The sequence below is a fragment of the Hoplias malabaricus genome, unplaced genomic scaffold (genome assembly GCF_029633855.1).
Source record: "Hoplias malabaricus isolate fHopMal1 unplaced genomic scaffold, fHopMal1.hap1 scaffold_118, whole genome shotgun sequence".
Taxonomy (NCBI): domain Eukaryota; kingdom Metazoa; phylum Chordata; class Actinopteri; order Characiformes; family Erythrinidae; genus Hoplias; species Hoplias malabaricus.
This window is the reverse complement of record NW_027101110.1, coordinates 29067-41725: the sequence shown is the minus strand read 5'-3', so window position 1 is coordinate 41725 and position 12659 is coordinate 29067. Positions and strand designations below refer to the sequence as shown.

At 50.9% G+C, this 12659-nt stretch overlaps 3 non-coding genes across 3 annotated transcripts; all 3 read right to left on the bottom strand.

The window, feature by feature from the left end:
- Nucleotides 1-132: 132 nt before the first annotated feature.
- Nucleotides 133-204, bottom strand: trnae-cuc (transfer RNA glutamic acid (anticodon CUC)). Its single transcript has one exon. It is a non-coding gene; the product is annotated as a tRNA-Glu (tRNA).
- Nucleotides 205-1478: 1274 nt separating this feature from the next.
- trnae-cuc (transfer RNA glutamic acid (anticodon CUC)) lies at nt 1479-1550 on the bottom strand. The gene has a single exon. It is a non-coding gene; the product is annotated as a tRNA-Glu (tRNA).
- Nucleotides 1551-6189: 4639 nt separating this feature from the next.
- Nucleotides 6190-6261, bottom strand: trnae-cuc (transfer RNA glutamic acid (anticodon CUC)). Its single transcript has one exon. It is a non-coding gene; the product is annotated as a tRNA-Glu (tRNA).
- Nucleotides 6262-12659: the final 6398 nt, after the last annotated feature.

Genomic DNA, 12659 nt, shown 5'->3' with positions numbered 1-12659 from the left:
GTGTCGTTTAGAAGTTTGGCAAAAAAGGAAGTAGCAGAAGGAGGACGCTTTACATTCCTTTAACCTACACAGCATGTGGGTGGGGGACTTCCAGAGTCTTGTAGTGGACTTGGTGTGCAAGAAAGCACACGCTTCCCTGACCGGGAATCGAACCCGGGCCACGGCGGTGAGAGCGCCGAATCCTAGCCACTAGACCACCAGGGACACCGTTTTCAGCCACGTCTAAAAGGAAGGAGATAGGATTAAGTTCAGGGGCTAGGGCTAGGCTTTTGCCAGATGTACTCGTTCTACAATCATAGGAGAGCGTCCGAGTCTGTCCTAAATGCACTTGTCAGTTTTCAGTCCAACTCTTTAGGCTAGCACCTTTGATAGCTCAGTTGGTAGAGCGGAGGACTGTAGTTGTTAATAAGGCGATCCTTAGGTCGTGGGTTCAAATCCGGCTCGAAGAAGACTTTTCTTTTCCCTCGCGCCACTGCGGGATATCATGGCCAGGTGCCTGCCTGCAGATGCGCTGGCATGCCAGAGTGCAATCTGCTGAAGGCAGTGACGGATCATTTACACTGTTCCATTCAAATTTCTCAAACATTATCTTGCCTCCCTAAAAGACTTGCAGACTTGAAAGCATAAAGCCACGCTGGTGTGGGTGTGTGGAGGTGGTGAATGAGGCAGCAACGTGTCGTTTAGAAGTTTGGCAAAAAAGGAAGTAGCAGAAGGAGGACGCTTTACATTCCTTTAACCTACACAGCATGTGGGTGGGGGGCTTCCAGAGTCTTGTAGTGGACTTGGTGTGCAAGAAAGCACACGCTTCCCTGAGCAGGAATCGAACCCGGGCCGCGGCAGTGAGAGCGCCGAATACTAGCCACTAGACCACCAGGGACACTGTTTTCAGTCACGTCTGAAAGGAAGGAGATAGGATTAAGTTCAGGGGCTAGGGCTAGGCTTTTGCCAGATGTACTCGTTCTACAATCATAGGAGAGCATCCGAGTCTGTCCTAAATGCACTTGTCAGATTTCAGTCCAACTCTTTAGGCTAGCACCTTTGATAGCTCGGTTGGTAGAGCAGAGCACTGTCGTTGTTATTAAGGCGATCCTTAGGTCGCGGGTTCAAATCAGGCTCGAAGAAGACTTTTCTTTTCCCTCGCGCCACTGCGGGATATCATGGCCAGGTGCCTGCCTGCAGATGCGCTGGCATGCCAGAGTGCAATCTGCTGAAGGCAGTGACGGATCATTTACACTGTTCCATTCAAATTTCTCAAACATTATCTTGCCTCCCTAAAAGACTTGCAGACTTGAAAGCATAAAGCCACGCTGGTGTGGGTGTGTGGAGGTGGTGAATGAGGCAGCAACGTGTCGTTTAGAAGTTTGGCAAAAAAGGAAGTAGCAGAAGGAGGACGCTTTACATTCCTTTAACCTACACAGCATGTGGGTGGGGGACTTCCAGAGTCTTGTAGTGGACTTGGTGTGCAAGAAAGCACACGCTTCCCTGACCGGGAATCGAACCCGGGCCACGGCGGTGAGAGCGCCGAATCCTAGCCACTAGACCACCAGGGACACCGTTTTCAGCCACGTCTGAAAGGAAGGAGATAGGATTAAGTTCAGGGGCTAGGGCTAGGCTTTTGCCAGATGTACTCGTTCTACAATCATAGGAGAGCATCCGAGTCTGTCCTAAATGCACTTGTCAGTTTTCAGTCCAACTCTTTAGGCTAGCGCCTTTGATAGCTCAGTTGGTAGAGCGGAGGACTGTAGTTGTTAATAAGGCAATCCTTAGGTCGCGGGTTCAAATCCGGCTCGAAGAAGACTTTTCTTTTCCCTCGCGCCACTGCCGGATATCATGGCCAGGTGCCTGCCTGCAGATGCGCTGGCATGCCAGAGTGCAATCTGCTGAAGGCAGTGACGGATCATTTACACTGTTCCATTCAAATTTCTCAAACATTATCTTGCCTCCCTAAAAGACTTGCAGACTTGAAAGCATAAAGCCACGCTGGTGTGGGTGTGTGGAGGTGGTGAATGAGGCAGCAACGTGTCGTTTAGAAGTTTGGCAAAAAAGGAAGTAGCAGAAGGAGGACGCTTTACATTCCTTTAACCTACACAGCATGTGGGTGGGGGGCTTCCAGAGTCTTGTAGTGGACTTGGTGTGCAAGAAAGCACACGCTTCCCTGAGCGGGAATCGAACCCGGGCCACGGCGGTGAGAGCGCCGAATCCTAGCCACTAGACCACCAGGGACACCGTTTTCAGCCACGTCTGAAAGGAAGGAGATAGGATTAAGTTCAGGGGCTAGGGCTAGGCTTTTGCCAGATGTACTCGTTCTACAATCATAGGAGAGCATCTGAGTCTGTCCTAAATGCACTTGTCAGTTTTCAGTCCAACTCTTTAGGCTAGCGCCTTTGATAGCTCAGTTGGTAGAGCGGAGGACTGTAGTTGTTAATAAGGCAATCCTTAGGTCGCGGGTTCAAATCCGGCTCGAAGAAGACTTTTCTTTTCCCTCGCGCCACTGCCGGATATCATGGCCAGGTGCCTGCCTGCAGATGCGCTGGCATGCCAGAGTGCAATCTGCTGAAGGCAGTGACGGATCATTTACACTGTTCCATTCAAATTTCTCAAACATTATCTTGCCTCCCTAAAAGACTTGCAGACTTGAAAGCATAAAGCCACGCTGGTGTGGGTGTGTGGAGGTGGTGAATGAGGCAGCAACGTGTCGTTTAGAAGTTTGGCAAAAAAGGAAGTAGCAGAAGGAGGACGCTTTACATTCCTTTAACCTACACAGCATGTGGGTGGGGGGCTTCCAGAGTCTTGTAGTGGACTTGGTGTGCAAGAAAGCAGACGCTTCCCTGAGCGGGAATCGAACCCGGGCCGCGGCGGTGAGAGCGCCGAATCCTAGCCACTAGACCACCAGGGACACCGTTTTCAGCCACGTCTGAAAGGAAGGAGATAGGATTAAGTTCAGGGGCTAGGGCTAGGCTTTTGCCAGATGTACTCGTTCTACAATCATAGGAGAGCATCCGAGTCTGTCCTAAATGCACTTGTCAGTTTTCAGTCCAACTCTTTAGGCTAGCACCTTTGATAGCTCGGTTGGTAGAGCAGAGCACTGTCGTTGTTATTAAGGCGATCCTTAGCTCGCGGGTTCAAATCCGGCTCGAAGAAGACTTTTCTTTTCCCTCGCGCCACTGCCGGATATCATGGCCAGGTGCCTGCCTGCAGATGCGCTGGCATGCCAGAGTGCAATCTGCTGAAGGCAGTGACGGATCATTTACACTGTTCCATTCAAATTTCTCAAACATTATCTTGCCTCCCTAAAAGACTTGCAGACTTGAAAGCATAAAGCCAGGCTGGTGTGGGTGTGTGGAGGTGGTGAATGAGGCAGCAACGTGTCGTTTAGAAGTTTGGCAAAAAAGGAAGTAGCAGAAGGAGGACGCTTTACATTCCTTTAACCTACACAGCATGTGGGTGGGGGGCTTCCAGAGTCTTGTAGTGGACTTGGTGTGCAAGAAAGCACACGCTTCCCTGAGCGGGAATCGAACCCGGGCCGCGGCGGTGAGAGCGCCGAGTCCTAGCCACTAGACCACCAGGGACACCATTTTCAGCCACGTCTGAAAGGAAGGAGATAGGATTAAGTTCAGGGGCTAGGGCTAGGCTTTTGCCAGATGTACTCGTTCTACAATCATAGGAGAGCATCCGAGTCTGTCCTAAATGCACTTGTCAGTTTTCAGTCCAACTCTTTAGGCTAGCACTTTTGATAGCTCAGTTGGTAGAGCGGAGGACTGTAGTTGTTAATAAGGCAATCCTTAGGTCGCGGGTTCAAATCTGGCTCGAAGAAGACTTTTCTTTTCCCTCGCGCCACTGCGGGATATCATGGCCAGGTGCCTGCCTGCAGATGCGCTGGCATGCCAGAGTGCAATATGCTGAAGGCAGTGACGGATCATTTACACTGTTCCATTCAAATTTCTTAAACATTATCTTGCCTCCCTAAAAGACTTGCAGACTTGAAAGCATAAAGCCACGCTGGTGTGGGTGTGTGGAGGTGGTGAATGAGGCAGCAACGTGTCGTTTCGAAGTTTTCCAAAAAAGGAAGTAGCAGAAGGAGGACGCTTTACATTCCTTTAACCTACACAGCATGTGGGTGGGGGGCTTCCAGAGTCTTGTAGTGGACTTGGTGTGCAAGAAAGCACACGCTTCCCTGAGCGGGAATCGAACCCGGGCCGCGGCAGTGAGAGCGCCGAATCCTAGCCACTAGACCACCAGGGACACCATTTTCAGCCACGTCTGAAAGGAAGGAGATAGGATTAAGTTCAGGGGCTAGGGCTAGGCTTTTGCCAGATGTACTCGTTCTACAATCATAGGAGAGCATCCGAGTCTGTCCTAAATGCACTTGTCAGTTTTCAGTCCAACTCTTTAGGCTAGCGCCTTTGATAGCTCAGTTGGTAGAGCGGAGGACTGTAGTTGTTAATAAGGCAATCCTTAGGTCGCGGGTTCAAATCCGGCTCGAAGAAGACTTTTCTTTTCCCTCGCGCCACTGCCGGATATCATGGCCAGGTGCCTGCCTGCAGATGCGCTGGCATGCCAGAGTGCAATCTGCTGAAGGCAGTGACGGATCATTTACACTGTTCCATTCAAATTTCTCAAACATTATCTTGCCTCCCTAAAAGACTTGCAGACTTGAAAGCATAAAGCCACGCTGGTGTGGGTGTGTGGAGGTGGTGAATGAGGCAGCAACGTGTCGTTTAGAAGTTTGGCAAAAAAGGAAGTAGCAGAAGGAGGACGCTTTACATTCCTTTAACCTACACAGCATGTGGGTGGGGGGCTTCCAGAGTCTTGTAGTGGACTTGGTGTGCAAGAAAGCGCACGCTTCCCTGAGCGGGAATCGAACCCGGGCCGCGGCAGTGAGAGCGCCGAATCCTAGCCACTAGACCACCAGGGACACCGCTTTCAGCCACGTCTGAAAGGAAGGAGATAGGATAAAGTTCAGGGGCTAGGGCTAGGCTTTTGCCAGATGTACTCGTTCTACAATCATAGGAGAGCATCCGAGTCTGTCCTAAATGCACTTGTCAGTTTTCAGTCCAACTCTTTAGGCTAGCACCTTTGATAGCTCGGTTGGTAGAGCAGAGCACTGTCGTTGTTATTAAGGCGATCCTTAGCTCGCGGGTTCAAATCCGGCTCGAAGAAGACTTTTCTTTTCCCTCGCGCCACTGCCGGATATCATGGCCAGGTGCCTGCCTGCAGATGCGCTGGCATGCCAGAGTGCAATCTGCTGAAGGCAGTGACGGATCATTTACACTGTTCCATTCAAATTTCTCAAACATTATCTTGCCTCCCTAAAAGACTTGCAGACTTGAAAGCATAAAGCCACGCTGGTGTGGGTGTGTGGAGGTGGTGAATGAGGCAGCAACGTGTCGTTTAGAAGTTTGGCAAAAAAGGAAGTAGCAGAAGGAGGACGCTTTACATTCCTTTAACCTACACAGCATGTGGGTGGGGGGCTTCCAGAGTCTTGTAGTGGACTTGGTGTGCAAGAAAGCGCACGCTTCCCTGAGCGGGAATCGAACCCGGGCCGCGGCGGTGAGAGCGCCGAATCCTAGCCACTAGACCACCAGGGACACCGTTTTCAGCCACGTCTGAAAGGAAGGAGATAGGATAAAGTTCAGGGGCTAGGGCTAGGCTTTTGCCAGATGTACTCGTTCTACAATCATAGGAGAGCATCCGAGTCTGTCCTAAATGCACTTGTCAGTTTTCAGTCCAACTCTTTAGGCTAGCACCTTTGATAGCTCGGTTGGTAGAGCAGAGCACTGTCGTTGTTATTAAGGCGATCCTTAGCTCGCGGGTTCAAATCCGGCTCGAAGAAGACTTTTCTTTTCCCTCGCGCCACTGCCGGATATCATGGCCAGGTGCCTGCCTGCAGATGCGCTGGCATGCCAGAGTGCAATCTGCTGAAGGCAGTGACGGATCATTTACACTGTTCCATTCAAATTTCTCAAACATTATCTTGCCTCCCTAAAAGACTTGCAGACTTGAAAGCATAAAGCCACGCTGGTGTGGGTGTGTGGAGGTGGTGAATGAGGCAGCAACGTGTCGTTTAGAAGTTTGGCAAAAAAGGAAGTAGCAGAAGGAGGACGCTTTACATTCCTTTAACCTACACAGCATGTGGGTGGGGGGCTTCCAGAGTCTTGTAGTGGACTTGGTGTGCAAGAAAGCACACGCTTCCCTGACCGGGAATCGAACCCGGGCCGCGGCGGTGAGAGCGCCGAGTCCTAGCCACTAGACCACCAGGGACACCGTTTTCAGCCACGTCTGAAAGGAAGGAGATAGGATTAAGTTCAGGGGCTAGGGCTAGGCTTTTGCCAGATGTACTCGTTCTACAATCATAGGAGAGCATCCGAGTCTGTCCTAAATGCACTTGTCAGTTTTCAGTCCAACTCTTTAGGCTAGCACCTTTGATAGCTCAGTTGGTAGAGCGGAGGACTGTAGTTGTTAATAAGGCAATCCTTAGGTCGCGGGTTCAAATCTGGCTCGAAGAAGACTTTTCTTTTCCCTCGCGCCACTGCCGGATATCATGGCCAGGTGCCTGCCTGCAGATGCGCTGGCATGCCAGAGTGCAATATGCTGAAGGCAGTGACGGATCATTTACACTGTTCCATTCAAATTTCTTAAACATTATCTTGCCTCCCTAAAAGACTTGCAGACTTGAAAGCATAAAGCCACGCTGGTGTGGGTGTGTGGAGGTGGTGAATGAGGCAGCAACGTGTCGTTTCGAAGTTTTCCAAAAAAGGAAGTAGCAGAAGGAGGACGCTTTACATTCCTTTAACCTACACAGCATGTGGGTGGGGGGCTTCCAGAGTCTTGTAGTGGACTTGGTGTGCAAGAAAGCACACGCTTCCCTGAGCGGGAATCGAACCCGGGCCGCGGCGGTGAGAGCGCCGAATCCTAGCCACTAGACCACCAGGGACACCGTTTTCAGCCACGTCTGAAAGGAAGGAGATAGGATTAAGTTCAGGGGCTAGGGCTAGGCTTTTGCCAGATGTACTCGTTCTACAATCATAGGAGAGCATCCGAGTCTGTCCTAAATGCACTTGTCAGTTTTCAGTCCAACTCTTTAGGCTAGCGCCTTTGATAGCTCAGTTGGTAGAGCGGAGGACTGTAGTTGTTAATAAGGCAATCCTTAGGTCGCGGGTTCAAATCCGGCTCGAAGAAGACTTTTCTTTTCCCTCGCGCCACTGCCGGATATCATGGCCAGGTGCCTGCCTCCAGATGCGCTGGCATGCCAGAGTGCAATCTGCTGAAGGCAGTGACGGATCATTTACACTGTTCCATTCAAATTTCTCAAACATTATCTTGCCTCCCTAAAAGACTTGCAGACTTGAAAGCATAAAGCCACGCTGGTGTGGGTGTGTGGAGGTGGTGAATGAGGCAGCAACGTGTCGTTTAGAAGTTTGGCAAAAAAGGAAGTAGCAGAAGGAGGACGCTTTACATTCCTTTAACCTACACAGCATGTGGGTGGGGGGCTTCCAGAGTCTTGTAGTGGACTTGGTGTGCAAGAAAGCGCACGCTTCCCTGAGCGGGAATCGAACCCGGGCCGCGGCGGTGAGAGCGCCGAATCCTAGCCACTAGACCACCAGGGACACCGTTTTCAGCCACGTCTGAAAGGAAGGAGATAGGATAAAGTTCAGGGGCTAGGGCTAGGCTTTTGCCAGATGTACTCGTTCTACAATCATAGGAGAGCATCCGAGTCTGTCCTAAATGCACTTGTCAGTTTTCAGTCCAACTCTTTAGGCTAGCACCTTTGATAGCTCGGTTGGTAGAGCAGAGCACTGTCGTTGATATTAAGGCGATCCTTAGCTCGCGGGTTCAAATCCGGCTCGAAGAAGACTTTTCTTTTCCCTCGCGCCACTGCCGGATATCATGGCCAGGTGCCTGCCTGCAGATGCGCTGGCATGCCAGAGTGCAATCTGCTGAAGGCAGTGACGGATCATTTACACTGTTCCATTCAAATTTCTCAAACATTATCTTGCCTCCCTAAAAGACTTGCAGACTTGAAAGCATAAAGCCACGCTGGTGTGGGTGTGTGGAGGTGGTGAATGAGGCAGCAACGTGTCGTTTAGAAGTTTGGCAAAAAAGGAAGTAGCAGAAGGAGGACGCTTTACATTCCTTTAACCTACACAGCATGTGGGTGGGGGGCTTCCAGAGTCTTGTAGTGGACTTGGTGTGCAAGAAAGCACACGCTTCCCTGAGCGGGAATCGAACCCGGGCCGCGGCGGTGAGAGCGCCGAGTCCTAGCCACTAGACCACCAGGGACACCGTTTTCAGCCACGTCTGAAAGGAAGGAGATAGGATTAAGTTCAGGGGCTAGGGCTAGGCTTTTGCCAGATGTACTCGTTCTACAATCATAGGAGAGCATCCGAGTCTGTCCTAAATGCACTTGTCAGTTTTCAGTCCAACTCTTTAGGCTAGCACCTTTGATAGCTCAGTTGGTAGAGCGGAGGACTGTAGTTGTTAATAAGGCAATCCTTAGGTCGCGGGTTCAAATCTGGCTCGAAGAAGACTTTTCTTTTCCCTCGCGCCACTGCCGGATATCATGGCCAGGTGCCTGCCTGCAGATGCGCTGGCATGCCAGAGTGCAATATGCTGAAGGCAGTGACGGATCATTTACACTGTTCCATTCAAATTTCTTAAACATTATCTTGCCTCCCTAAAAGACTTGCAGACTTGAAAGCATAAAGCCACGCTGGTGTGGGTGTGTGGAGGTGGTGAATGAGGCAGCAACGTGTCGTTTCGAAGTTTTCCAAAAAAGGAAGTAGCAGAAGGAGGACGCTTTACATTCCTTTAACCTACACAGCATGTGGGTGGGGGGCTTCCAGAGTCTTGTAGTGGACTTGGTGTGCAAGAAAGCACACGCTTCCCTGAGCGGGAATCGAACCCGGGCCGCGGCGGTGAGAGCGCCGAATCCTAGCCACTAGACCACCAGGGACACCGTTTTCAGCCACGTCTGAAAGGAAGGAGATAGGATTAAGTTCAGGGGCTAGGGCTAGGCTTTTGCCAGATGTACTCGTTCTACAATCATAGGAGAGCATCCGAGTCTGTCCTAAATGCACTTGTCAGTTTTCAGTCCAACTCTTTAGGCTAGCGCCTTTGATAGCTCAGTTGGTAGAGCGGAGGACTGTAGTTGTTAATAAGGCAATCCTTAGGTCGCGGGTTCAAATCCGGCTCGAAGAAGACTTTTCTTTTCCCTCGCGCCACTGCCGGATATCATGGCCAGGTGCCTGCCTGCAGATGCGCTGGCATGCCAGAGTGCAATCTGCTGAAGGCAGTGACGGATCATTTACACTGTTCCATTCAAATTTCTCAAACATTATCTTGCCTCCCTAAAAGACTTGCAGACTTGAAAGCATAAAGCCACGCTGGTGTGGGTGTGTGGAGGTGGTGAATGAGGCAGCAACGTGTCGTTTCGAAGTTTGGCAAAAAAGGAAGTAGCAGAAGGATGACGCTTTACATTCCTTTAACCTACACAGCATGTGGGTGGGGGGCTTCCAGAGTCTTGTAGTGGACTTGGTGTGCAAGAAAGCACACGCTTCCCTGAGCGGGAATCGAACCCGGGCCGCGGCGGTGAGAGCGCCGAATCCTAGCCACTAGACCACCAGGGACACCGTTTTCAGCCACGTCTGAAAGGAAGGAGATAGGATTAAGTTCAGGGGCTAGGGCTAGGCTTTTGCCAGATGTACTCGTTCTACAATCATAGGAGAGCATCCGAGTCTGTCCTAAATGCACTTGTCAGTTTTCAGTCCAACTCTTTAGGCTAGCGCCTTTGATAGCTCAGTTGGTAGAGCGGAGGACTGTAGTTGTTAATAAGGCAATCCTTAGGTCGCGGGTTCAAATCCGGCTCGAAGAAGACTTTTCTTTTCCCTCGCGCCACTGCCGGATATCATGGCCAGGTGCCTGCCTCCAGATGCGCTGGCATGCCAGAGTGCAATCTGCTGAAGGCAGTGACGGATCATTTACACTGTTCCATTCAAATTTCTCAAACATTATCTTGCCTCCCTAAAAGACTTGCAGACTTGAAAGCATAAAGCCACGCTGGTGTGGGTGTGTGGAGGTGGTGAATGAGGCAGCAACGTGTCGTTTAGAAGTTTGGCAAAAAAGGAAGTAGCAGAAGGAGGACGCTTTACATTCCTTTAACCTACACAGCATGTGGGTGGGGGGCTTCCAGAGTCTTGTAGTGGACTTGGTGTGCAAGAAAGCGCACGCTTCCCTGAGCGGGAATCGAACCCGGGCCGCGGCGGTGAGAGCGCCGAATCCTAGCCACTAGACCACCAGGGACACCGTTTTCAGCCACGTCTGAAAGGAAGGAGATAGGATAAAGTTCAGGGGCTAGGGCTAGGCTTTTGCCAGATGTACTCGTTCTACAATCATAGGAGAGCATCCGAGTCTGTCCTAAATGCACTTGTCAGTTTTCAGTCCAACTCTTTGGGCTAGCACCTTTGATAGCTCGGTTGGTAGAGCAGAGCACTGTCGTTGTTATTAAGGCGATCCTTAGCTCGCGGGTTCAAATCCGGCTCGAAGAAGACTTTTCTTTTCCCTCGCGCCACTGCCGGATATCATGGCCAGGTGCCTGCCTGCAGATGCGCTGGCATGCCAGAGTGCAATCTGCTGAAGGCAGTGACGGATCATTTACACTGTTCCATTCAAATTTCTCAAACATTATCTTGCCTCCCTAAAAGACTTGCAGACTTGAAAGCATAAAGCCACGCTGGTGTGGGTGTGTGGAGGTGGTGAATGAGGCAGCAACGTGTCGTTTAGAAGTTTGGCAAAAAAGGAAGTAGCAGAAGGAGGACGCTTTACATTCCTTTAACCTACACAGCATGTGGGTGGGGGGCTTCCAGAGTCTTGTAGTGGACTTGGTGTGCAAGAAAGCACACGCTTCCCTGAGCGGGAATCGAACCCGGGCCGCGGCGGTGAGAGCGCCGAGTCCTAGCCACTAGACCACCAGGGACACCGTTTTCAGCCACGTCTGAAAGGAAGGAGATAGGATTAAGTTCAGGGGCTAGGGCTAGGCTTTTGCCAGATGTACTCGTTCTACAATCATAGGAGAGCATCCGAGTCTGTCCTAAATGCACTTGTCAGTTTTCAGTCCAACTCTTTAGGCTAGCACCTTTGATAGCTCAGTTGGTAGAGCGGAGGACTGTAGTTGTTAATAAGGCAATCCTTAGGTCGCGGGTTCAAATCTGGCTCGAAGAAGACTTTTCTTTTCCCTCGCGCCACTGCCGGATATCATGGCCAGGTGCCTGCCTGCAGATGCGCTGGCATGCCAGAGTGCAATATGCTGAAGGCAGTGACGGATCATTTACACTGTTCCATTCAAATTTCTTAAACATTATCTTGCCTCCCTAAAAGACTTGCAGACTTGAAAGCATAAAGCCACGCTGGTGTGGGTGTGTGGAGGTGGTGAATGAGGCAGCAACGTGTCGTTTCGAAGTTTTCCAAAAAAGGAAGTAGCAGAAGGAGGACGCTTTACATTCCTTTAACCTACACAGCATGTGGGTGGGGGGCTTCCAGAGTCTTGTAGTGGACTTGGTGTGCAAGAAAGCACACGCTTCCCTGAGCGGGAATCGAACCCGGGCCGCGGCGGTGAGAGCGCCGAATCCTAGCCACTAGACCACCAGGGACACCGTTTTCAGCCACGTCTGAAAGGAAGGAGATAGGATTAAGTTCAGGGGCTAGGGCTAGGCTTTTGCCAGATGTACTCGTTCTACAATCATAGGAGAGCATCCGAGTCTGTCCTAAATGCACTTGTCAGTTTTCAGTCCAACTCTTTAGGCTAGCGCCTTTGATAGCTCAGTTGGTAGAGCGGAGGACTGTAGTTGTTAATAAGGCAATCCTTAGGTCGCGGGTTCAAATCCGGCTCGAAGAAGACTTTTCTTTTCCCTCGCGCCACTGCCGGATATCATGGCCAGGTGCCTGCCTGCAGATGCGCTGGCATGCCAGAGTGCAATCTGCTGAAGGCAGTGACGGATCATTTACACTGTTCCATTCAAATTTCTCAAACATTATCTTGCCTCCCTAAAAGACTTGCAGACTTGAAAGCATAAAGCCACGCTGGTGTGGGTGTGTGGAGGTGGTGAATGAGGCAGCAACGTGTCGTTTAGAAGTTTGGCAAAAAAGGAAGTAGCAGAAGGATGACGCTTTACATTCCTTTAACCTACACAGCATGTGGGTGGGGGGCTTCCAGAGTCTTGTAGTGGACTTGGTGTGCAAGAAAGCTCACGCTTCCCTGAGCGGGAATCGAACCCGGGCCGCGGCGGTGAGAGCGCCGAATCCTAGCCACTAGACCACCAGGGACACCGTTTTCAGCCACGTCTGAAAGGAAGGAGATAGGATTAAGTTCAGGGGCTAGGGCTAGGCTTTTGCCAGATGTACTCGTTCTACAATCATAGGAGAGCATCCGAGTCTGTCCTAAATGCACTTGTCAGTTTTCAGTCCAACTCTTTAGGCTAGCACCTTTGATAGCTCGGTTGGTAGAGCAGAGCACTGTCGTTGTTATTAAGGCGATCCTTAGCTCGCGGGTTCAAATCCGGCTCGAAGAAGACTTTTCTTTTCCCTCGCGCCACTGCGGGATATCATGGCCAGGTGCCTGCCTGCAGATGCGCTGGCATGCCAGAGTGCAATCTGCTGAAGGCAGT